Genomic DNA, 27746 nt, shown 5'->3' on the forward strand with positions numbered 1-27746 from the left:
GCCGGGAAAGTAATAGAGCCGGTTGTTCTGGTAGAATGACAGAAACCCAACAGATCTACCATAAGGCAATTGGAGGTTGTTGGGGGTCATTATTGTCTGTCATCTAACAGAACCAAAACTCTGATCATTATGTTCTTCTGTGACTGAGTAGAACAACGGAGATGATGAACATGTGAGGAGAATCTTAATAATTGTTGGACATAACTGGAGACATGAAGGACTCTGGAATGTCTGCAGGGATATTTATGGATGTATCTTCCCATAAACAGGATTACACGGTAGTGAAGAAGACTTCTAGTGACGACTGTCAGGCCCTGGTGTCTGATGGATGGGGAAGACCCCTGACCCCAATCACAGGGACTCCACCTCACCCCCTGATACTGGAGGAGATCAATGAGCAGAAGATCTTAGAACTCACGAACAAGATAATTGAGCTGCTGACTGGAGAGGTGACGCTGCTGGGAATGCTGGGACATTATACAGTAACGTTATGGCGGTATAACGTGTCTGGGTGATGACGATATCATTGTGTTGTCAGGTTCCTATAAGGTGTCAGGACATCACTGTCTATTTCTCCATGGAGGAGTGGGAGTATTTAGAAGGACACAAGGATCTGTACAAGGACACCATGATGGAGGACCACCAGTCCCCCCTATCACCAGGTAATAGACAGGACTAAATCCACACGGCCTTTATTATTTGTATGTAGAGAATGCATTCAGTGGCTGTCTGTGTTTTTTGCAGGTAGATCCAGTAAGAGAACAGCAGCAGAGAGATGTCCCCATCCTCTTCTTCCACAGGATGATCAGGTAGAGGGAGAGAAGGTCTTATGAAATCTCCCCTGTGGTCTGTTGGACGGCTGTGAAGGTCTTGTGTTCAGTCTTATTATATGATTGAGACTTGTGTAATGAGAAAGCTGGAGATGGCCGGATTGCAACCGACTGCAGACATTAGATCTCCACATCTTATCACTATTTTCTGGTTCTGAAGACTTCTGGTTGGAATAAAGAAGCAACAGGTTGGAGTTATACAGGAGACCTGCAGCTATTTGGCCCAGATCACTACTGCTGTCATGTCATTCCGGCTCCTCATACTAATTAATGACCTTTTCTGGCCATAAAAAAACCTTCCACACGACTTCTCCAACTGTGTGATGACTTTTACAATATTTATTTCACAGCTGGTGAAACTGGAGGAAGATCCGATCCCTGTTGATGCTACAGAGACACATGTGAGGGGGGATCAGCCGTGTAAGGAGGAGATTCCTACAGATGACCCCCCAGGTGAGGCTACATGTAGAGAAGAGTCTGTGTTGTCGGAGTTTTCAGCTGTATATTCCCTTATTCAACCAAAGACAATGTTAAGCATTTTTTTCATTATTCGCTACTCAAAGAAATTAAGGGAACATTTCAATCACATAAAGTAGAAAACTATCAGTCCGGCACATGGAGAATCCAAAAAGTTATTTTTTAATTCATGTTTAAAAACGGACACAACCAAGAGAAAGAATGCGCTTCCCATGACATGTTTCGGGCCAACACTTAGTCTTTATTCATAATATATGTGAATCTTCCCTGAACAACAATTTCTGACAATTGAGTCACCCCACATCATACAATCACAGATCCGTGGGTGGCCCATGTACCAGCAATATAGTAAAATACCTGCATACACAAATAATACCATCCGTCAGGAAATTAATTGAGACTGGGGTTGTATCACTGGTTTGGTGCATTGGAAATGTGGTTCTAATATACAAAAAAGGGTCAAGAAGAGAGTCAGGTAACTACAGGCCGGTAAGTCTCACTTCAATAATTGGAAAAATGTTGAAGGGTCTTCTGCGAGATGCCATCCTGGAATACCTCAAGGAAAACAACGGTATAACTCCTCATCAGCATGGGTTCATAAGGGGTCGATCATGTCAGACTAATCTGATCAGCTTCAACAATGCAGTAAGTTCTAGACTGGACCTGGGAGAATCTATTGATCTCCTATATCTGGATTTCTCTAAAGCATTTGACACCGTGCCGCATAATAGGCTGATATATAAAATGAGACAGCTCAGTCTGAGCGAAAACATGTGTATCTGGGTAAAGAACTGGCCCTGAGATAGAAAGCAGAGGATGGTTGTTAACTAGTCTTACTGTCATTGGGCCACCATTGCTAGTGGGGTGCCACAGGGTTCAGTACTAGGCCCCATCTGTTCAATATATCAATGACCTGATAGAGGGGCTGCACAGTAAAACGTCAATATTTGCAAACGATACAAAATTATACAAGATAATTAATACAAAGGAGGACAATATGCGGCTACAAACGGACCTAGATAGGCTGGGGCTTGGGTAGAAAAACAGCAAATTAAGTTTAATATTGATAAATGTAAGGTTATGCACATGAGCAGGAGAAACGGATGTCACCAATATACACTTCAGTAGTTTGGGCTGTGTGTTGATGAATCAGTCAGTCATTCAGTCAGGACATTTCATTTCATATGTACAAATGTCATAAACTATCAGTATAACTGTAATGTTCAAAAACATTAAAATCTGTTTTATTCTTGGCAGATGACGACACCAGGAGCTCAGAGGGATATTTGATATCAACGGATTGTAAAGTGGAAGATCCTGGTGTCATACAGGATACATATGAAGAGCCTGCCATTATCTCAGATATACCCTCAGTCCTTCACAGCAAAGATCTATCCTCTGGTTCTTCTAAACAGGTTCCATTTTCTGATTCATCACAGACTGCTAAGCAAAATAAAATTTACAGAACGGATGTTAGGCATCAAAGAGTTCACACAGAAGAGAAGCAATATTCATGTTCTGATTGTGGGAAGTATTTTAAACGGAAAGTAAATCTTGTTAAACATCAGCAAATTCACACAGGGGAAAGCCTATTTTCATGTTCTGAATGTGGGAAATCTTTCATGCGTAGATCTGTTCTTATTACACATGAAAGAATTCACACAGGAGAGAAGCCATTTTCATGTTCAGAATGTGGGAAATCTTTTAGACTGAAATCATGTCTTGATGTACATCAGAGAATTCACACAGGGGAGAAGCCATTTTCATGTTCTGAATGTGGGAAATGTTTTAACAGTAAATCAGATCTTGTTAAACATCAGAGAATACACATGGGGGAGAGGCCACATTCCTGTTCTGAATGTGGGAAATGTTTTAAGCAGAAAGAATATCTTGTTAAGCATCAGCATATTCACACAGGGGAGAGGCCATTTTCATGTTCTGAATGTGGGAAATCTTTCAGACAGAAATCTGCTCTTAATAGACATGCGAGAATTCACTCAGGGGAGAAGCCATTTTCATGTTCAGAATGTGGGAAATGTTTTAGCCTGAAATCATGTCTTACTGTACATCAGAGAATTCACACAGGGGAAAAGCCATTTTTGTGTTCTGATTGTGGGGAATGTTTTAACCAAAAATCACATCTTGTGGTACACCAGAGAATTCATACAGGGAAGAATCCATTTTCATGTTCATAATGTGGTAGATGTTTTAACCAAATATCAAGTCTTGAGGAACATCAGAGAAGTCACCCAAGGAAGAAACCATTTTAATATTCTGAATGTTTGGAATATTTTACTTGGAAGTCAAATCCTACTGACTATTAAAAAGCTCAAATGGGAAAATCCATATTACGGTTTTGAATTTGGCAAATCTCTCCATTAAACAGCAAATAACTTATCAGGCAGTAAGCCATTTTCTTTTATTTAATTGATAAATAACCACTGTGGTTCACCTTTGAGGTACAGGGCAGCCCACCAGACTTATATATGGCGTCACCAATAGGCTGCTAGTCAGTATGGTGCACTACATGTACCAGAAGGTCTGACACCCTGCATTTACTACTCTATGTAGGAGTATTGGGAGGTTGTGTGAGTGGCTGTTTCATCACTGTCCTCCACAGGTGTAATTTACTCCCTACGGCTGGATTCACATGAAGGTATATCGGCTCGGTTTTCACGCTGAGCCGATATACGTCGTCCTCATCTGCAGGGGGGGGGGGGAGGCTGGAAGAGCCAGGAGCAGGAACTGAGCTCCCGCCCCCTCTCTGCCTCCTCTCCGCCTCTCTGCACTATTTGCAATGAAAGGACGGGGCGGGGCTAAGTTCCGTGAATTAGCCCCGCCCCGCCTCTCCCTATTGCAAATAGTGCAGAGGGGCAGAGAAGAGGCAGAGAGGGGCGGGAGCTAAGTTCTTGCTCCTGGCTCTTCCAGCCTACCCCCACCCCTGCAGATGAGGTCGATGTATATCGGCTCGGCGTGAAAACCGAGCCGATATATGTTCGTGTGAATCCAGCCTAAGGGTGACTACCCACTACAGTTCTTTTTCACTATAAAATTTGCAGCGTTTTTTTTTTTTTCTCCAGGGGTCTATGGGACTTGTTAATGTTAAAGTCGCATCGTGCAAAATAGCGATTTCGCTGTAAATTGCGTTTTTGCCGCGATGCATTTTCAACATTAGAAAGCCCCATAGACACCTGGAACGAAAAAAAAGCAGCAAATTTGCAAACGCTAGTGGGTAGTCCCCCTCATTTGGTAGTTTGGCTCTCTGCATGCTGAGGGATAGGTGGTGTACATGCCAGCCCTCCCGTATCAGTAAGTATATGGCTGTTCTCAAAGATTGTTTGTCTGCTTTTAGATTTCCCTTTCAGTGATACTTTTATTAATAAACTAGCTGATATACCCAGCTTCGTCCGAGTTACTTTGGTACTGGTGTTTATCTGGTGTTCACACGGAAAATCTTTTGAAGTCGTGGTTACTTTAGAGATACCGGAAAAACATATGTTCACTATTTTGCATAGTTCTCTGCGTTACCCAGAAAACACCACGGGGAGGTAACCATGCGACGTTTCCTTTATATAATATGACATCAGGAAGTGAGAGAATTAGATTCCATACGTAAAATTTGGACGCTAATTCTTTTGCACTTAGAATTGAATAATCGAGTTGGGACCCATTATTTTTTTCTATTTATGACATAATCAATGCCCGTGCCAAATTTCAAGTTTCTATGACATCGGGAAGTGAGAGAATTAGATTTCGTACGTAAAATGTGGACGCTAATTCTTTTGCGCTTAGAATTGAACAATCGAGGTGGGACCCATTAACTTTTCCTATTTATGACATAATCAATTCCCGTTCCAAATTTCATGTTTCTATGACACCAAGAAGTGAGAGTATTAGATTCCGTACGTAAAATTTGGACACTAGTTCTTTTGCGCATAGAACTGAATAATTGAGTTGGGACCCATTAGCTTTTCCTATTTATGACATAATCAATGCTCCTGCCAAATTTCCCGTTTCTATGACACAGGAAAGTGAGAAAAATACATTCCGTACGTAAAATTTGGACGCAAATTCTTTTGCACATAGAATTGAATAATCGAGTTGGGACCCATTAGCTTTTCCTATTTATGACATAATCAATGCTCGTGCCAAATTTTAAGTTTCTATGACACTGGAAAGTGAGAAAAATACATTCCGTACGTAAAATTTGGACGCAAATTCTTTTGCGTATAGAATTGAATAATCGAGTTGGGACCCATTAGCTTTCCTATTTATGACATAATTAATGCCCGTGCCAAATTTTAAGTTTCTATGACATTGGGAAGTGAGAGATTTAGATTATGTACGTTAAATTTCGACACTAATTCTTTTGCGCTAGAATTGAATAATTGAGTTGGGACCCAATTACTTTTCCTATTTTGGAGATAATATATGCTTGTGCCAAAATTCATGTTTCTACGACATCGGGAAGTTGGAGAACTTTTGGCGAGTCCGTCAGTCAGTGAGTCAGTCAGTCAGTGAGTGCTTTCGGCTTTATATATATATATATATATATATAGATATATAGATAGATAGATAGATAGATAGATAGATAGATAGATAGATAGATAGATAGATAGTACTAAGAAATCCAACATTAAGTCAAAGCAAAATTACATGTAATACAAGATGATTAAGTCAATTATAACTCAGATGGCACAACTATACTGAACAATAAGAATATAGACTACTAGCGTACCCGTCGCGCGTTGCTGCGAAGACAGACATACATACATACTTCGTTTTTATATATCTAGATGACGGCAGCAGCGACCACTGAGGTTTTGTAGGCCGCTGCTGGGGGGGGGGGGGGGGGGGGGAGACATTCTTACTGCTGGGAGAATTGCTGGGGGGGGGATGGGAGACATTCTGACTGCTGGGATAATCGCTGGGGGGGATGGGAGACATTCTGACTGCTGGGAGAATCGCTGGGGGGGGATGGGAGACATTCTGACTGCTGGGAGAATCGTTGGGGGGGGATCGGAGACATTCTGACTGCTGGGAGAATCGCTGGGGGGGGATGGGAGACATTCTGACTGCTGGGAGAATCGCTGGCGGGGGAGCGGAGGCATGACTGCTGGGAGAATCGTTGGGGGGAGGGGGGCATGGTGACTGCCAAGAAAATCTCTGTGGGGGAAGGGGGGCATGATGACTGCCAGGAGAACCGCTGGGGGGGAGCCATTATGACTGCTGGGGGAACCACTTGGGGGGAGGGGGGCATTATTATTGCTGGCGGACAGCTGGGGGTGGCATTGTGACTGCTGGTGGACCACTGGGGGGGGGGGTATTATGACTGCTGGGGGAACCGCTGGGGGGGGGGAAGCGGGCATTATTACTGCTGGGGGATCGCTGGGGTATGTCACTCTTATTACTAATGGGGGGAGTGTCACTATTATTACTGCTGTGGGATGTCACTATTATCGCTGGGGTGAAGGTGTCACTATTACCGCTGGGGTATGTGTACATGTGGCAGAAATGGGCAGGGCTCTTTCAGAATAGACCGGGTGCAGATTTTGACTGCTTTTTAGATGTGTAAATGCTGCAGAATTTTCCACAGAAATCTCCGCTGAGGACATTCTGCAGTATTTCCGCGTCCAAAAAGCAGTCAGAATCTGCACCCGGTCTATTCTGAAACAGCCTTGTCTTTTTTAGAACGACGGGGGTAAAATCATACGTTGTGATAAGCCCCGCCCCCTGACGTGTTGGCACTTTGCGATACATAAGTGGGTTTTGGGTTGTAGTTTGGGCACTCGGTCCCTAAAAGGTTCGCCATCACTGGCCGAGTACATGTTTGCCCACTTCCAACTCCAATGGAGACTGACTGTAAATGGCTTATTACTGCTGGGGGACCGCTGGGGTATGTCACTCTTATTCCTAACTAGCGTACCCGTCGCGCGTTGCTGCGAAGACAGACATACATACATACTTCGTTTTTATATATATAGATGACGGCAGCAGCGACCACTGAGGTTTTGTAGGCCGCTGCTTCCCCCTTGCAGGCTGAATAAAATAGCCGTTGTGTGGAACATCCAATTTATCCGGCTGCTGTGGCTTCTTGGGAAGATAGCCTAGTACATGTTTGCCCACTTCCAACTCCAATGGAGACTGACTGTAAATGGCTGGCGTGCTCTAGTATTTATGGTTTCAAGCTGTACGTGTCATTGCATACAGTCTATCTATCTATCTATCTATCTATCTATCTATCTAGGTTATTGCATACAGTCTATCTATCTATCTATCTATCTATCTATCTATCTATCTATCTATCTATCTATCTATGACATCGGGAAGTGAGAGAATTAGATTCCGTACGTAAAATTTAAACGCTAATTCTTTGGCACTTTGAATTGAATAAGCGAGTTGGGACCCATTAGCTTTTCCTATTTATGACATAATCAATGCTCGTGCCAAATTTCAAGTTTCTATGACATTGGGAAGTGAGAGAATTAAATTCCGTACATAAAATTTGGACGCTAATTCTTTTGCGCTTAGAATTGAATAATCGAGTTGGGATGAGACATAAGGCCTTGCCCATAAGCATTCCCCAACCTCCAAGAACTGAAGCTACCTACCTGAATGAGATTTTGTAGGCTGCTGCTTCCCCCTTGCGGGCTGAATAAAATAGCCGTTGGGTGAAACATACAATTTATCCGGCTGCTGTGGCTTCTTAGGAAGATATCCTAGTACTTGTTTACCCACTTCCAACTCCAATGGTAATTGGCTGGCGTGCTCTAGTGGTTCCAAGCTGTACGTGTCATAATAGAGCCTTAATGACCTCACAATGCAGCTTTAGAGAACATGTTGGGGCATGCTCGCGCGTTGCTGCGAAGACAGACATACATACATACTACGTTTTTATATATCTAGATGACGGCAGCAGCGACCACTGAGGTTTACCGCTGGGGTATGTCACTCTTATTACTAATGGGGGGAGTGTCACTATTATTACTGCTGTGGGATGTCACTATTATCGCTGGGGTGAAGGTGTCACTATTACCGCTGGGGTATGTGTACATGTGGCAGAAATGGGCAGGGCTCTTTCAGAATAGACCGGGTGCAGATTTTGACTGCTTTTTAGATGCGGAAATGCTGCAGAATTTTCCACAGAAATCTCCGCTGAGGACATTCTGCAGTATTTCCGCGTCCAAAAAGCAGTCAGAATCTGCACCCGGTCTATTCTGAAACAGCCTTGTCCTTTTTAGAACGACGGGGGTAAAATCATACGTTGTGATAAGCCCCGCCCCCTGACGTGTTGGCACTTTGCGATACATACGTGGGTTTTGGGTTGTAGTTTGGGCACTCGGTCCCTAAAAGGTTCGCCATCACTGGCCTAGTACATGTTTGCCCACTTCCAACTCCAATGGAGACTGACTGTAAATGGCTGGCGTGCTCTAGTATTTATGGTTTCAAGCTGTACGTGTCATTGCATACAGTCTATCTATCTATCTATCTATCTATCTATCTATCTATCTATCTATCTATCTATCTATCTATCTATCTGGGTTATTGCATACAGTCTATCTATCTATCTATCTATCTATCTATCTATCTATCTATCTATCTATCTATCTATCTATCTATGACATCAGGAAATGAGAGAATTAGATTTTGTAGGCCGCTGCTTCCCCCTTGCGGGCTGAATAAAATAGCCGTTGGGTGGAACATACAATTTATCCGGCTGCTGTGGCTTCTTAGGAAGATATCCTAGTACTTGTTTACCCACTTCCAACTCCAATGGTAATTGGCTGGCGTGCTCTAGTGGTTCCAAGCTGTACGTGTCATAATACAGCCTTAATGACATCAAAATGCAGCTTTATAGAACATGTTGGGGCATGTTCAAGGGCGTCCGATGTTGATGACATCAGTGATGACATCACAATAGCAGGTGGCTTACTTACTCGATCTACGTGGGGGGGGGGGGGGGCGTAACTTTCGACGACGCTCGCGAGCCATTTATCGTAGGATATTTGTACTATGCCTATAATCTTCCCAGGAGTGTACTTAACAACTTCCCAAAGTTTCATGGCGATCGGATGAATGGTGTAGTAGCGCATAAAGGACAAACAGACACGCACGCAGACACGCAGACACGCACGCACGCAGACAGACATACATTCAATTTTATATATATAGATGGGGGGAGTGTCACTATTATTACTGCTGTGGGATGTCACTATTATCGCTGGGGTGAAGGTGTCACTATTACCGCTGGGGTATGTGTACATGTGGCAGAAATGGGCAGGACTCTTTCAGAATAGACCGGGTGCAGATTTTGACTGCTTTTTAGATGCGGAAATGCTGCAGAATTTTCCACAGAAATCTCCGCTGAGGACATTCTGCAGTATTTCCGCGTCCAAAAAGCAGTCAGAATCTGCACCCGGTCTATTCTGAAACAGCCTTGTCCTTTTTAGAACGACGGGGGTAAAATCATACGTTGTGATAAGCCCCGCCCCCTGACGTGTTGGCACTTTGCGATACATAAGTGGGTTTTGGGTTGTAGTTTGGGCACTCGGTCCCTAAAAGGTTCGCCATCACTGGCCGAGTACATGTTTGCCCACTTCCAACTCCAATGGAGACTGACTGTAAATGGCTGGCGTGCTCTAGTATTTATGGTTTCAAGCTGTACGTGTCATTGCATACAGTCTATCTATCTATCTATCTATCTATCTATCTATCTATCTATCTATCTATCAGGGTTATTGCATACAGTCTATCTATCTATCTATCTATCTATCTATCTATCTATCTATCTATCTATCAGGGTTATTGCATACAGTCTATCTATTTATCTATCTATCTATCTATCTATCTATCTATGACATCAGGAAATGAGAGAATTAGATTTTGTAGGCCGCTGCTTCCCCCTTGCGGGCTGAATAAAATAGCCGTTGGGTGGAACATACAATTTATCCGGCTGCTGTGGCTTCTTAGGAAGATATCCTAGTACTTGTTTACCCACTTCCAACTCCAATGGTAATTGGCTGGCGTGCTCTAGTGGTTCCAAGCTGTACGTGTCATAATAGAGCCTTAATGACATCACAATGCAGCTTTATAGAACATGTTGGGGCATGTTCAAGGGCGTCCGATGTTGATGACATCAGTGATGACATCACAATAGCAGGTGGCTTACTTATTCGATCTACGTGGGGGGGGGGGCGTAACTTTCGACGACGCTCGCGCGCCATTTATCGTAGGATATTTGTACTATGCCTATAATCTTCCCAGGAGTGTACTTAACAACTTCCCAAAGTTTCATGGCGATCGGATGAATGGTGTAGTAGCGCATAAAGGACAAACAGACACGCAGACACGCACGCAGACAGACATACATTCAATTTTATATATATAGATTTCACATCTATATATATAAAATTGAATGTATGTCTGTCTGCGTGCGTGCGTGTCTGCGTGTCTGCGTGCGTGTCTGTTTGTCCTTTATGCGCTACTACACCATTCATCCGATCGCCATGAAACTTTGGGAAGTTGTTAAGTACACTCCTGGGAAGATTATAGGCATAGTACAAATATCCTACGATAAATGGCTCGCGAGCGTCGTCGAAAGTTACGCCCCCCCCCCCACGTAGATCGAGTAAGTAAGCCACCTGCTATTGTGATGTCATCACTGATGTCATCAACATCGGACGCCCTTGAACATGCCCCAACATGTTCTATAAAGCTGCATTGTGATGTCATTAAGGCTGTATTATGACACGTACAGCTTGGAACCACTAGAGCACGCCAGCCAATTACCATTGGAGTTGGAAGTGGGTAAACAAGTACTAGGATATCTTCCTAAGAAGCCACAGCAGCCGGATAAATTGTATGTTCCACCCAACGGCTATTTTATTCAGCCCGCAAGGGGGAAGCAGCGGCCTACAAAATCTAATTCTCTCATTTCCTGATGTCATAGATAGATAGATAGATAGATAGATTGATAGATAGATAGACTGTATGCAATAACCCTGATAGATAGATAGATAGATAGATAGATAGATAGATAGATAGATAGACTGTATGCAATGACACGTACAGCTTGAAACCATAAATACTAGAGCACGCCAGCCATTTACAGTCAGTCTCCATTGGAGTTGGAAGTGGGCAAACATGTACTCGGCCAGTGATGGCGAACCTTTTAGGGACCGAGTGCCCAAACTACAACCCAAAACCCACGTATGTATCGCAAAGTGCCAACACGTCAGGGGGCGGGGCTTATCACAACGTATGATTTTACCCCCGTCGTTCTAAAAAGGACAAGGCTGTTTCAGAATAGACCGGGTGCAGATTCTGACTGCTTTTTGGACGCGGAAATACTGCAGAATGTCCTCAGCGGAGATTTCTGTGGAAAATTCTGCAGCATTTCCGCATCTAAAAAGCAGTCAAAATCTGCACCCGGTCTATTCTGAAAGAGCCCTGCCCATTTCTGCCACATGTACACATACCCCAGCGGTAATAGTGACACCTTCACCCCAGCGATAATAGTGACATCCCACAGCAGTAATAATAGTGACACTCCCCCCATTAGTAATAAGAGTGACATACCCCAGCGGTAAACCTCAGTGGTCGCTGCTGCCGTCATCTAGATATATAAAAACGTAGTATGTATGTATGTCTGTCTTCGCAGCAACGCGCGAGCATGCCCCAACATGTTCTCTAAAGCTGCATTGTGAGGTCATTAAGGCTCTATTATGACACGTACAGCTTGGAACCACTAGAGCACGCCAGCCAATTACCATTGGTGTTGGAAGTGGGTAAACAAGTACTAGGATATCTTCCTAAGAAGCCACAGCAGCCGGATAAATTGTATGTTCCACCCAACGGCTATTTTATTCAGCCCGCAAGGGGGAAGCAGCAGCCTACAAAATCTCATTCAGGTAGGTAGCTTCAGTTCTTGGAGGTTGGGGAATGCTTATGGGCAAGGCCTTATGTCTCATCCCAACTCGATTATTCAATTCTAAGCGCAAAAGAATTAGCGTCCAAATTTTATGTACGGAATTTAATTCTCTCACTTCCCAATGTCATAGAAACTTGAAATTTGGCACGAGCATTGATTATGTCATAAATAGGAAAAGCTAATGGGTCCCAACTCGCTTATTCAATTCAAAGCGCCAAAGAATTAGCGTTTAAATTTTACGTACGGAATCTAATTCTCTCACTTCCCGATGTCATAGATAGATAGATAGATAGATAGATAGATAGATAGATAGATAGATAGACTGTATGCAATAACCTAGATAGATAGATAGATAGATAGATAGACTGTATGCAATGACACGTACAGCTTGAAACCATAAATACTAGAGCACGCCAGCCATTTACAGTCAGTCTCCATTGGAGTTGGAAGTGGGCAAACATGTACTAGGCTATCTTCCCAAGAAGCCACAGCAGCCGGATAAATTGGATGTTCCACACAACGGCTATTTTATTCAGCCTGCAAGGGGGAAGCAGCGGCCTACAAAACCTCAGTGGTCGCTGCTGCCGTCATCTATATATATAAAAACGAAGTATGTATGTATGTCTGTCTTCGCAGCAACGCGCGACGGGTACGCTAGTCTATATATATAAAATTGAATGTATGTCTGTCTGCGTGCGTGCGTGTCTGCGTGCGTGTCTGTTTGTCCTTTATGCGCTACTACACCATTCATCCGATCGCCATGAAACTTTGGGAAGTTGTTAAGTACACTCCTGGGAAGATTATAGGCATAGTACAAATATCCTACGATAAATGGCGCGCGAGCGTCGTCGAAAGTTACGCCCCCCCCCCCCCACGTAGATCGAATAAGTAAGCCACCTGCTATTGTGATGTCATCACTGATGTCATCAACATCGGACGCCCTTGAACATGCCCCAACATGTTCTATAAAGCTGCATTGTGATGTCATTAAGGCTCTATTATGACACGTACAGCTTGGAACCACTAGAGCACGCCAGCCAATTACCATTGGAGTTGGAAGTGGGTAAACAAGTACTAGGATATCTTCCTAAGAAGCCACAGCAGCCGGATAAATTGTATGTTCCACCCAACGGCTATTTTATTCAGCCCGCAAGGGGGAAGCAGCGGCCTACAAAATCTAATTCTCTCATTTCCTGATGTCATAGATAGATAGATAGACTGTATGCAATAACCCTGATAGATAGATAGATAGATAGACTGTATGCAATAACCCTGATAGATAGATAGATAGATAGATAGACTGTATGCAATAACCCTGATAGATAGATAGATAGATAGATAGACTGTATGCAATGACACGTACAGCTTGAAACCATAAATACTAGCGCACGCCAGCCATTTACAGTCATTGGAGACTCATTGGAGTTGGAAGTGGGCAAACATGTACTCGGCCAGTGATGGCGAACCTTTTAGGGACCGAGTGCCCAAACTACAACCCAAAACCCACTTATGTATCGCAAAGTGCCAACACGTCAGGGGGCGGGGCTTATCACAACGTATGATTTTTACCCCCGTCGTTCTAAAAAGGACAAGGCTGTTTCAGAATAGACCGGGTGCAGATTCTGACTGCTTTTTGGACGCGGAAATACTGCAGAATGTCCTCAGCGGAGATTTCTGTGGAAAATTCTGCAGCATTTCCGCATCTAAAAAGCAGTCAAAATCTGCACCCGGTCTATTCTGAAAGAGCCCTGCCCATTTCTGCCACATGTACACATACCCCAGCGGTAATAGTGACATCCCACAGCAGTAATAATAGTGACACTCCCCCCATTAGTAATAAGAGTGACATACCCCAGCGGTCCCCCAGCAGTAATAATGCCCGCTCCCCCCCCCCAGCGGTTCCCCCAGCAGTCATAATACCCCCCCCCCCCCAAAGGGGTCCACCAGCAGATACAATGCCACCCCCAGCTGTCCGCCAGCAATAATAATGCCCCCCTCCCCCCAAGTGGTTCCCCCAGCAGTCATAATGGCTCCCCCCCAGCGGTTCTCCTGGCAGTCATCATGCCCCCCTTCCCCCACAGAGATTTTCTTGGCAGTCACCATGCCCCCTCCCCCCAACGATTCTCCCAGCAGTCATGCCTCCGCTCCCCCGCCAGCGATTCTCCCAGCAGTCAGAATGTCTCCCATCCCCCCCCCAGCGATTCTCCCAGCAGTCAGAATGTCTCCCATCCCCCCCCCAGCGATTCTCCCAGCAGTCAGAATGTCTCCGATCCCCCCCCAGCGATTCTCCCAGCAGTCAGAATGTCTCCCATCCCCCCCCCCAGCGATTCTCCCAGCAGTCAGAATGTCTCCCATCCCCCCCAGCGATTATCCCAGCAGTCAGAATGTCTCCCATCCCCCCCCCAGCGATTCTCCCAGCAGTCAGAATGTCTCCCATCCCCCCCCCAGCGATTCTCCCAGCAGTCAGAATGTCTCCCATCCCCCCCCAGCAATTCTCCCAGCAGTAAGAATGTCTCCCCCTCCCCCCCCCAGCAATTCTCCCAGCAGTAAGAATGTCTCCCCCCCCCCAGCGATTCTCACACAACAGCTATTTTATTCAGCCTGGAAGGGGGAAGCAGCGGCCTACAAAACCTCAGTGGTCGCTGCTGCCGTCATCTAGATATATAAAATTGAATGTATGTCTGTCTGCGTGCGTGCGTGTCTGCGTGCGTGTCTGTTTGTCCTTTATGCGCTACTACACCATTCATCCGATCGCCATGAAACTTTGGGAAGTTGTTAAGTACACTCCTGGGAAGATTATAGGCATAGTACAAATATCCTACGATAAATGGCGCGCGAGCGTCGTCGAAAGTTACGCCCCCCCCCCACGTAGATCGAATAAGTAAGCCACCTGCTATTGTGATGTCATCACTGATGTCATCAACATCGGACGCCCTTGAACATGCCCCAACATGTTCTATAAAGCTGCATTGTGATGTCATTAAGGCTCTATTATGACACGTACAGCTTGGAACCACTAGAGCACGCCAGCCAATTACCATTGGAGTTGGAAGTGGGTAAACAAGTACTAGGATATCTTCCTAAGAAGCCACAGCAGCCGGATAAATTGTATGTTCCACCCAACGGCTATTTTATTCAGCCCGCAAGGGGGAAGCAGCGGCCTACAAAATCTAATTCTCTCATTTCCTGATGTCATAGATAGATAGATAGACTGTATGCAATAACCCTGATAGATAGATAGATAGATAGACTGTATGCAATAACCCTGATAGATAGATAGATAGATAGATAGACTGTATGCAATAACCCTGATAGATAGATAGATAGATAGACTGTATGCAATGACACGTACAGCTTGAAACCATAAATACTAGAGCACGCCAGCCATTTACAGTCATTGGAGACTCATTGGAGTTGGAAGTGGGCAAACATGTACTCGGCCAGTGATGGCGAACCTTTTAGGGACCGAGTGCCCAAACTACAACCCAAAACCCACTTATGTATCGCAAAGTGCCAACACGTCAGGGGGCGGGGCTTATCACAACGTATGATTTTTACCCCCGTCGTTCTAAAAAGGACAAGGCTGTTTCAGAATAGACCGGGTGCAGATTCTGACTGCTTTTTGGACGCGGAAATACTGCAGAATGTCCTCAGCGGAGATTTCTGTGGAAAATTCTGCAGCATTTCTGCATCTAAAAAGCAGTCAAAATCTGCACCCGGTCTATTCTGAAAGAGCCCTGCCCATTTCTGCCACATGTACACATACCCCAGCGGTAATAGTGACATCCCACAGCAGTAATAATAGTGACACTCCCCCCATTAGTAATAAGAGTGACATACCCCAGCGGTCCCCCAGCAGTAATAATGCCCGCTCCCCCCCCCCCAGCGGTTCCCCCAGCAGTCATAATACCCCCCCCCCCCAGTGGTCCACCAGCAGTCACAATGCCACCCCCAGCTGTCCGCCAGCAATAATAATGCCCCCCTCCCCCCAAGTGGTTCCCCCAGCAGTCATAATGGCTCCCCCCCCAGCGGTTCTCCTGGCAGTCATCATGCCCCCCTTCCCCCACAGAGATTTTCTTGGCAGTCACCATGCCCCCTCCCCCCAACGATTCTCCCAGCAGTCATGCCTCCGCTCCCCCGCCAGCGATTCTCCCAGCAGTCAGAATGTCTCCCATCCCCCCCCCAGCGATTCTCCCAGCAGTCAGAATGTCTCCCATCCCCCCCCCAGCGATTCTCCCAGCAGTCAGAATGTCTCCGATCCCCCCCCAGCGATTCTCCCAGCAGTCAGAATGTCTCCCATCCCCCCCCCCAGCGATTCTCCCAGCAGTCAGAATGTCTCCCATCCCCCCCAGCGATTATCCCAGCAGTCAGAATGTCTCCCATCCCCCCCCCAGCGATTCTCCCAGCAGTCAGAATGTCTCCCATCCCCCCCCCCAGCGATTCTCCCAGCAGTCAGAATGTCTCCCATCCCCCCCCCCAGCAATTCTCCCAGCAGTAAGAATGTCTCCCCCTCCCCCCCCCAGCAATTCTCCCAGCAGTAAGAATGTCTCCCCCCCCCCAGCGATTCTCACACAACAGCTATTTTATTCAGCCTGGAAGGGGGAAGCAGCGGCCTACAAAACCTCAGTGGTCGCTGCTGCCGTCATCTAGATATATAAAAACGAAGTATGTATGTATGTCTGTCTTCGCAGCAACGCGCGATGGGTACGCTAGTTAATATATAAACTTGTTACCAATCACTAATAAACATGTTAAACCTTACAGGCTTGTGTTCTATAAATGGTAAGCTATCACCTCAGACCTCTGGAGATGAGAGGGGGCAGGGAGGTGGTATGTGTAGAAATAGTGAGGAGAGAACTGTAAGGATCCCGGACTTTGTGGAACTAGTTGGGACACTTTCTGGTTTTCAGATAATTTCATTGGAGATAATCATATCTAACATGTTACAGCGCTGAGACCGACTACAGAGTCTCCCCTCCATCCATCTCATCACTGTAGTTATGTGTATAGCAATATACGGGTCTGATGTTTCCACTACTCATCAGGAAGAGCCATCAGTGATACTCCAGGGGTAGCTTGTGCTGGAGGGCATAAAAGAGATTAACTCAATCCAGAAGGTACAAATTCTGGAACTGGACCATTGTAGCAGCATAAGCTGCAACTGTTGTGAACCTATAGAAGAGTCAGCTGGGCTCTGTAGTTCCACCATCAACAGGAAACACATTGAGGTCTCCTGTGCGGATCACCTACCCTGAGGATGTGCAGAACATAGAGGAGCGCTGCGCCGGGTATCGGGGGAAGAGAGGGTAATCATACTACACAGAGCAAACATGAAGCTCATCAGAATAATAACTACATAGGACACCAGTCTACTGCCTGACCCTGGGTCTGACCCTGCTGGCTTTCTCTTCAGTGTAGGATCCTGGTCATCGTGTTTCCTGTTGGTGATGGAACTGCAGAGCCCAGCTGTAGAGCGATCTTATAATACAGATAATTGAGCGCCCCAGTAATATTGAGGGTTTGAGGCAGCATCGATGCACAATGTATAGTTGGATAAATATATTGTTAGCTGCAGGGGAAATATTTGTTTCATCAGCTCTGCTCTCTCCCTGCTATGGGGAAATCCTGAAGCCCTGCGGGGCTTCTTCTCTCCTCCTGGAGCAACTGATCTAGTGAATGGGCAATTTTCGGGTCTTCTGCACATGAAAAATTGCCGGTTCACACGAGTTTTAGCGCAGTATAGGCACAATTTTTTGCACACCTATACTGCACTAAAACAGCGCTCGTGTGAACAAGGCCTAAGTGTGCGGTCCAACATATCAGCAGAATAGTCAGCGGAACTGATATAACTATTCCCATCACCATCATGAAATAAAATGGCAAAATCCTCCCAGTGATTCCCCTCGTGCTCCAATATCATTTATGGTAGTTTGTGCGATTTAGTAGCAGATGGTCAATATTAAGGTCCGTGTTTCTGACAACTGGTAAAATACGTGTTTATCTGTTCAATAGATTATTTTTGCCAAGTTTCTATTTCATGAGCGCCCTGGGTAGGTTTCACAATACATACAAACTCTGATCCCCCTTAGGGCTAATGCCCACGACTGGATTTGTGGCACATGAAACATGGCAGTGTTACACCGCGGCTATTAGGTTGTATTGAACCTAATACCTCAATGTTCCAAATAGGACTGGGGTTATTTCACGCTGTGGCATGTCCTATTTGCCGCGGGAACACGAGCGCCCGACTTCCATTGTAGCACAGTGGAAGTATAGTGTGAATACACTTCATCGGCCGCGTCACATGACACTGCCGGCGCTTCATGCGAGACTCGCAAAGCAGATCTGGGAGGTGAGTATGGGGTCTTTGGGGGGGCGCCGTGACAGACTCTGCTGCGGTATTCTGCACGGACGTGGGGATTAGGCCTTGGGGAATGAATTTTAAAAACTCCTTTCTTAGTGGATCTCTACGTTATACAGAGAAGCTGCGGGCCAAATTACATGTTTCTAATTCCAGTAGTTTCAGCTCTGCGGCGATGTATCCGTCAGTCATTCTATATATAGACTAACTAATATACCCGGCTTCGCCTGAGTTAATTTGGTAGTGGTGTTTATCTCGTGTTCATACGGAAAATCTTATGAAGTCGTGGTTACTAGAGATGAGCGAACGTACTCGTCCGAGCTTGATATTCGTGCGAATATTAGGGTGTTCGGGATGCTCGTTACTCGTAACGAGTACCACGCGGTGTTCCGGTTACTTTCAGTTTCCTCTCTGAGACGTTAGCGCGCTTTTCTGGCCAATTGAAAGACAGGGAAGGCATTACAACTTCCCCCTGTGACGTTCAAGCCCTATACCACCCCCCTGCTGTGAGTGGCTGGGGCGATCAGATGTCACCCGAGTATAAAAGTCGGCCCCTCCCGCGGCTCGCCACACATGCCTTGTGAGTTAGCTGAGGGAAAGTACTATCGTGCTGGTGCTGCTGTAGGGAGAGCGTTAGGAGTCAGTGTAGGCTTCAAGAACCCCAACGGTCCTTCTCAGGGCCACATCTACCTGTGTGCAGGCTGCTGCTAGCAGTGTTTTTTTTTTTTGTTTTCTCAAAATCGGCAGTGCAGAGCATTGCACCCGGCATTAGGGACAGAAGTGGTGTATAGGCAGGGAGAGTGTTAGGAGTGAGTGTAGCCTTCAAAAACCTCAACGGTCCTTTCTAGGGCCAAATTTAAGCGTGTGCAGTACTGTGCTGGCTGCTGTTAGCAGTGTTGCATATTTTTTTTTTCTAAAAATCGTCTGTGCAGAGCATTGCACCCTCCATTGATACTACAGGGACAGAATTGTGTAGGCAGGGCCACAACACAGTTATTGTTCATTGAATATACGCAGTGGGTCCTTCCCTTTGCTAAAAAGAACAAAAAATTATATTTGGCCAGCCTGTGTCAGTCCTAAGGTCTCCGTGTACGTGTGTGCTGCGTGGAGAACGTACAAAAATCAGACGCAACCAGCTACGGTTTACTGCAGGCTTGCGCCATTGTCTTTCCTGACTGGCAAATACCTGCTCTGCTAGAGTTAATAACTCTGCTACACTATAGTTGTGTGACACTTTTTGAGGGCCACACCACAGATATTAAACTTCTTGTTCATTGAATATACGCAATGGGTGCTTCCCTTTGCAAAAAAGGAAAATAAATTATATTTGGCCTGCCTGTGTCAGTCCTAAGGTCTCCGTGTACGTGTGTGCTGCGTGGAGAACGTACAAAAATCAGACGCAACCAGCTACGGTTTACTGCAGGCTTGCGCCATTGTCTTTCCTGACTGGCAAATACCTGCTCTGCTAGAGTTAATAACTCTGCTACACTATAGTTGTGTGACACTTTTTGAGGGCCACACCACAGATATTAAACTTCTTGTTCATTGAATATACGCAGTGGGTGCTTCCCTTTGCAAAAAAGGAAAAGAAATTATATTTGGCCTGCCTGTGTCAGTCCTAAGGTCTCCGTGTACGTGTGTGCTGCATGGACAACGTACAAAAATCAGACGCAACCAGCTACGGTTTACTGCAGGCTTGCGCCATTGTCTTTCCTGACTGGCAAATACCTGCTCTGCTAGAGTTAATAACTCTGCTACACTATAGTTGTGTGACACTTTTTGAGGGCCACACCACAGATATTAAACTTCTTGTTCATTGAATATACGCAGTGGGGTCTTCCCTTTGCTAAAAAGGACAAAAAATTATATTTGGCCAGCCTGTGTCAGTCCTAAGGTCTCCGTGTACGTGTGTGCTGCGTGGACAACGTACAAAAATCAGACGCAACCAGCTACGGTTGAGTGTAGCCTTGCGCCAATTTCTTTCCTGCCTGGGAAATCAAATCACTGGTAATACAGCATGCTGAGGGGTAGGGGTAGGCCTAGAGGATGTGGACGCGGCCGAGGACGCGGAGGGCCAAGTGAGGGTGTGGGCACAGGCCGAGCCAGTGCGGTGGCCAGGGGTAGAGGCAGGGCCAGACCGAATAATCCACCAACTGTTTCCCAAAGCGCCCCCTCGCGCCATGCCACCCTGCACAGGTCAAGGTGCTCTACGGTGTGGCAGTTTTTCACAGAGACGCCTGACGACCGACGAACAGTGGTGTGCAACCTTTGTCGCGCCAAGATCAGCTGGGGAGGCACCACCAACAGCATGCGCAGGCATATGATGGCCGAGCACCCCACAAGGTGGGACGATGCCCGTTCACCGCCTCCGGTTTGCACCACTGCCTCTCCCCCTGTGCCCCAACCTGCCACTGAGATCCAACCCCCCTCTGAGGACACAGGCACTACCGTCTCCTGGCCTGCACCCACACCCTCACCTCCGCTGTCCTCGGCCCCATCCAGCAATGTCTCTCAGCGCAGCGTCCAGACATCGCTAGTGCCACAGTTTGAGCGCAAGCGCAAGTACGACGCCACGCACCCGCACGCTCAAGCGTTAAACGTGCACATTGCAAAATTGATCAGCCTAGAGATGCTGCCGTATAGGCTTGTGGAAACGGAGGCTTTCAAAAGCATGATGGCGGCGGCTGCCCCGCGCTACTCGGTTCCCAGTCGTCACTACTTTTCCCGATGTGCCATCCCAGCCCTGCACGACCACGTCTCCCGCAACATTGTACGCGCCCTCACCAACGCGGTTACTGCCAAGGTCCACTTAACAACGGACACGTGGACAAGCACAGGCGGGCAGGGCCACTATATCTCCCTGACGGCACATTGGGTGAATTTAGTGGAGGCTGGGACCGAGTCAGAGCCTGGGACCGCTCACGTCCTACCCACCCCCAGAATTGCGGGCCACAGCTCGGTGGTGGTATCTGCGGCGGTGTATGCTTCCTCCACTAAAGCACCTTCCTCCTCCTCCTCCTCCAACGCAACCTCTGTCTCGCAATCAAGATGTGTCAGCAGCACGTCGCCAGCAGTCGGTGTCACGCGGCGTGGCAGCACAGCGGTGGGCAAGCGTCAGCAGGCCGTGCTAAAACTACTCAGCTTAGGAGAGAAGAGGCACACGGCCCACGAACTGCTGCAGGGTCTAACAGAGCAGACCGACCACTGGCTTGCGCCGCTGAGCCTCCAACCGGGCATGGTCGTGTGTGACAACGGCCGTAAGCTGGTGGCGGCTCTGCAGCTCGGCAGCCTCACGCACGTGCCATGCCTGGCCCATGTCTTTAATTTGGTGGTTCAGCGCTTTCTGAAAAGCTACCCCCACTTGTCATACCTGCTCGGAAAGGTGCGCCAGCTCTGCGCACATTTCCGCAAATCCCACACGCACGCTCCCACCCTGCGGACACTGCAACATAGGTTTAATCTGCCAGTGCACCGACTGCTGTGCGACGTGCCCACACAGTGGAACTCTACGCTCCACATGTTGGCCAGACTCTATGAGCAGCGTAGAGCTATAGTGGAATACCAACTCCAACTTGCGCGGCGCAGTGGGAGTCAGCCTCCTCAATTCTTTACAGAAGAGTGGCCCTGGTTGGCAGCCATCTGCCAGGTCCTTGGAAAATTTGAGGAGTCTACCCAGGTGGTGAGCGGCGATGCTGCAATCATTAGCGTCACCATTCCTCTGCTATGCATCTTGAGAAGTTCCCTGCAAAGCATAAAGGCAGACGCTTTGCGCTCGGAAACAGAGCCGGGGGAAGACAGTATGTCGCTGGATAGTCAGAGCACCCGCCTGTCTATATCTCAGCGCGTTGAGGAGGAGGAGCATGAGGAGGATGAGGAGGAGGGGGAAGAGACAGCTTGGCCCACTGGTGAGGGTACACATGCTGCTGGGCTGTCATCCTTTCAGCGTGTATGGCCTGAGGAGGAGGAAGAGGAGGAGGAGGAGGATCCTGAAAGTGATCTTCCTAGTGAAGACAGCCATGTGTTGCGTACAGGTACCCTGGCACACATGGCTGACTTCATGTTAGGATGCCTTTCTCGTGACCCTCGCGTTACACGCATTCTGGCCACTACGGATTACTGGGTGTACACACTGCTCGACCCACGCTATAAGGAGAACCTTCCCACTCTCATTCCCGAAGAGGAAAGGGGTTCGAGAGTGTTGCTATACCACTGGGCGCTGGTGGACAAACTGATGGTAAACTTCCCATCCGACAGCGCTAGTGGCAGAAGGCGCAGTTCCGAGGGCCAGGTAGCAGGGGAGGCGCAGAGATCAGGCAGCATGTACAGCGCAGGCAGGGGAACATTCTCCAAGGCCTTTGCCTGCTTTATGGCTCCCCAGCAAGACTGTGTCACCGCTCCCCAGTCAAGGCTGAGTCGGCGGGAGCACTGTAAAAGGATGGTGAGGGAGTACGTAGCGGATCGCACAACCGTCCTCCGTGACGCCTCTGCCACCTACAACTACTGGGTGTCGAAGCTGGACACGTGGCCTGAACTCGCGCTGTATGCCCTGGAGGTGCTTGCTTGTCCTGCGGCTAGCGTCTTGTCAGAGGGGGTGTTTAGTGTGGCTGGGGGAATCATCACGGATAAGCGTACCCACCTGTCAAACGACAGTGCCGACAGGCTTACACTCATCAAGATGAACAAAGCCTGGATTTCCCCAGACTTCTCTTCTCCACCAGCGGACAGCAGCGATACCTAAGCAATACGTAGGCTGCACCCGCGGATGGAAGCTACGTTCTCTCTCACCATCCAAAACGGGGACATTTCTGCTTCATCAATCTGTGTCTAATATTCCTCCTCCTCCTCCTGCTCCTCCTCCTGAAACCTCACGTAATCACGCTGAACAGGCAATTTTTCTTAGGGCCACAAGGCTCACTCATAATTTTTCTAAACAATTTTTATATGTTTCAATGCTCTTAAAAGCGTTGAAACTTTAACTTGAACCAATTTTTCGTTAAACTGGGCTGCCTCCAGGCCTAGTTACCACTTAAGCCACATTAACCAAAGCGATTAATGGGTTTCACCTGCCATCTTGGTTGGGCATGGCCAATTTTTTGGATGTACATTAGTACTGTTGATACAGCAATTTTTGTGGGCCCTCGCCTACAGTGTAATCAAATGAATTTTTAGCCCACCTGCATTACAGCTGACGTTACATCCGCTGTGTTGGGCAATGCAATGGGATATTTTTGTGTATCGCCGGTGGGTTCCAGGGAGCCACCCATGCTGTAGGTGCACACGGAGTTTAACCTACATGTGTCCACTTGTAAAGAACCCCAGTCTGACTGGGGCATGCAGTGTGGGCCGAAGCCCACCTGCATTAAGCACGACATTACTACCTCAGCTGTGTTGGGCAATGCAATGGGATATTTCTATGTACCGCCGGTGGCTTCCTGGCACCCACCCATGCTGTGGGTCCACAGGGAATTATAAATGCATCTGTGTCCACTTGTAAAGAACCCCAGTCTGACTGGGGCATGCAGTGTGGGCCGAAGACCACCTGCATTAAGCACGACATTACTACCTCAGCTGTGTTGGGCAATGCAATGGGATATTTTTATGTACCGCCGGTGGGTTCCAGGGAGCCACCCATGCTGTAGGTGCACACGGAGTTTAACCTACATGTGTCCACTTGTAAAGAACCCCAGTCTGACTGGGGCATGCAGTGTGGGCCGAAGCCCACCTGCATTAAGCACGACATTACTACCTCAGCTGTGTTGGGCAATGCAATGGGATATTTCTATGTACCGCCGGTGGCTTCCTGGCACCCACCCATGCTGTGGGTCCACAGGGAATTATAAAAGCATCTGTGTCCACTTGTAAAGAACCCCAGTCTGACTGGGGCATGCAGTGTGGGCCGAAGCCCACCTGCATTAAGCACGACATTACTACCTCAGCTGTGTTGGGCAATGCAATGGGATATTTTTATGTACCGCCAGTGGGTTCCAGGGAGCCACCCATGCTGTAGGTGAACACGGAGTTTAACCTACATGTGTCCACTTGTAAAGAACCCCAGTCTGACTGGGGCATGCAGTGTGGGCCGAAGCCCACCTGCATTAAACATGACATTACTACCTCAGCTGTGATGGGCACTGCAATGGGATATTTTTATGTACCGCCGGTGGGTTCCAGGAAGCCACCCATGCTGTGGGTCCACAGGGACTTCACAATAGGGAGTTGTACCTGCCTGTGTCTATGAATTAAAAACCGCGGTCTGACTGGGGCATGCAGACACCTTGACAGAATGAATAGTGTGTGGCACATAGGTTCCCCATTGCTATGCCCACGTGTGCAGCTCCTGATGGCGGTGGCACAGGATTCTATTTCTCATTGCTTCTGTACAGCATTGTGGGCTATCGCCCTGCCCCTTTTAAAGAGGGTTGCTGCCTAGCCGTGCCAACCCTCTGCAGTGTGTGCCTGCGGTTCCTCGTCATGGCAGACGCACTTCTAAATAGACATGAGGGTGGTGTGGCATGAGGGCAGCTGAAGGCTGCGCAGGGACACTTTGGTGTGCTCTGTGGAGGGGGGGGGGGGGGGGGTTGGGCAGCATGTAACCCAGGAGAAGTGGCAGTGGAGTGTCATGCAGGCAGTGATTGTGCTTTGTTGGAGGTAGTGTGGTGCTTTGCTAAGGTATGCCATGCTAATGAGGGCTTTTCAGAAGTAAAAGTTTTTGGGAGGGGGGGGGGCACTCTTGCCGCTATTGTGGCTTAATAGTGGGACCTGTGAACTTGAGATGCAACCCAACATGTAGCCCCTCGCCTGCCCTATCCGTTGCTGTGTCGTTCCCATCACTTTCTTGAATTGCCCAGATTTTCACACAAGGAAACCTTAGCGAGCATCGGCGAAATACAAAAATGCTCGGGTCGCCCATTGACTTCAATGGGGTTCGTTACTCGAAACGAACCCTCGAGCATCGCGAAAAGTTCGTCCCGAATAACGAGCACCCGAGCATTTTGGTGCTCGCTCATCTCTAGTGGTTACTTTAGAGATCCCGGGAAAAAAATATGTTCACCATTTTGCATAGTTCTCTGCGTTACCCAGGAAACCCCACGGGGAGGTAACCATGTGACGTTTCCTTTATATAAAATGACATCAGGAAGTGAGAGAATTAGATTCCATACGTAAAATTTGGACGCTAATTCTTTTGCACTTAGAATTGAATAATGGAGTTGGGACCCATTAGCTTTTCCTATTTATGACATAATCAATGCTCGTGCCAAATTACACACATATATATAGCACCCGACATGTACATTACACACACACATATATAGCACCCCACATGTACATTATATATTTATATAGCACCCCACATGTACATTACGCACATATATATAGCACCCCACATGTACATTACGCACATATATATAGCACCCCACATGTACATTACACACATATATATAGCACCCATGTACATTACACACATATATATAGCACCCATGTACATTACACAAATATATATAGCACCCCACAAGTACATTACACACATATATATAGCACCCCACAAGTACATTACACACATATATATAGCGCCCCACAAGTACATTACACACATATCTATAGCGCCCCACATGTACATTACACACATATATAGCGCCCCACATGTACATTACACACATATATAGCCCCCCACATGTACATTACACACATATATATATAGCACCCCACATGTACATTACACACACACACACATATATATCACCCCACATGTACATTACACACATATACATATCTAGCACCCCACATGTACATTAAATACACACATATATATAGCATTCCACTCTCTCTACGTAGAATTTCTTGTTCCAATAGAAATCTTCAATCTCCCCTTCTGCATCGGCACATAGTAAGTTACAAGCTGACATAGGAGCTGCTCTTGGGTCGCATGTCTGGGCCTTCTAGAGAACCTCCTTTTCTGGATTTCATTGATACCCAACTAGGTGTAGTCTCCAAAAGAAGCCAAATAAGTTTGGCTAATTCATCATTTATCACATCCAAAAGGTGCATCAGTCAATGACAGAATATACCCAGAGCTTTGCTCGATGGTGTATATATCATTTGATGCAGCAGTTACTTGAGTGTGTAAATATGGTAGGGGGACACTATTGGTGAAGACCGATATTGAATCCGCATTTAGGCTTCTCCTGGTTCATTCTGAGAGCTTTTGTTTGGTAGGGTGTTATTGGGAGGGGTCATATTTGGCTGATCAGTGTTTGTCTATGGGTTGCTCGACCTTCAGTTTGGTTTTGGAGTGGGTGGTGAAAGATGTGGCGGGCGCTAGTTTGCTTATATACTATTTGGACAATTTTCTATGTTTGCACCTGACAAGTTCGTAAGTACATTCTACTCTGTTACTGACTATACAATAGGTGGCATAACGTTTTAGAGTTTCATTAGCTATTAGTATAAACTCCAAGACACCACCTCTGGTAGCTGTATGCAGTCCTCTGCAGTCCCTGAAATGGTTAGTCTGACATATGGACTGATGGTAATAGAGTTGGGACACTATTATATTGGCTGGGCGATGCATCCACTGCAGCCTGGTCGATAAAGAAAGTTAATCCTTTAATAGCGGCTTTGGCTTTTGATTTTAAAATTATGGCGTTGAAGGACATGACAACATTTCAGTTGACCAAGTCCTGAAGGGCTTCAGATCGGGTAAGGTTAAATAGTAAATCAAGGCGAGTTTCTTTTCAGTTGTTGGAATGGCTGGGAGCTGCATTAGAGGGTATTTGTTACTATGTTTGAGGTAGTTTTTATTTCGCTTGGCTTTTTCGTTAGCTGGGGGAGATCTTTGGGAGAATGATGTAATCGCCTTTGGTGATCGCATTGAAATTTAGGTTTGAGAAAACAATCATGAAATGTGTCCAGTATTGGGAATTTTGTACCGCTATGCGGCTTGTGCTTTGTGTGGGCATTCGCTGTTCTTTGCCAACATGTGGCCACTGTATTTAGCAGCCAAGCGGCTGTGGCTAGTTTTCTATAGAAGTTTTTTTTTCGGAGTTCCTCCAAGGCCAACCGGACGTGGTTACGATGTTCTTTCAAATTGTCCAAAAAAATAAGGATGTCATCAAGGTGGGCCACCACAAATTGATCCAATAGGTCTCAA

General features: G+C 46.8%; 1 pseudogene; it reads left to right on the forward strand.

The window, feature by feature from the left end:
• The first annotated feature begins 315 nt into the window (after nt 1-315).
• Nucleotides 316-27746, forward strand: part of LOC136624420 (zinc finger protein OZF-like) — a 44241-nt pseudogene continuing 16810 nt past the window's right edge.

Source organism: Eleutherodactylus coqui, chromosome 4 (assembly GCF_035609145.1).
Source record: "Eleutherodactylus coqui strain aEleCoq1 chromosome 4, aEleCoq1.hap1, whole genome shotgun sequence".
Lineage (NCBI taxonomy): Eukaryota > Metazoa > Chordata > Amphibia > Anura > Eleutherodactylidae > Eleutherodactylus > Eleutherodactylus coqui.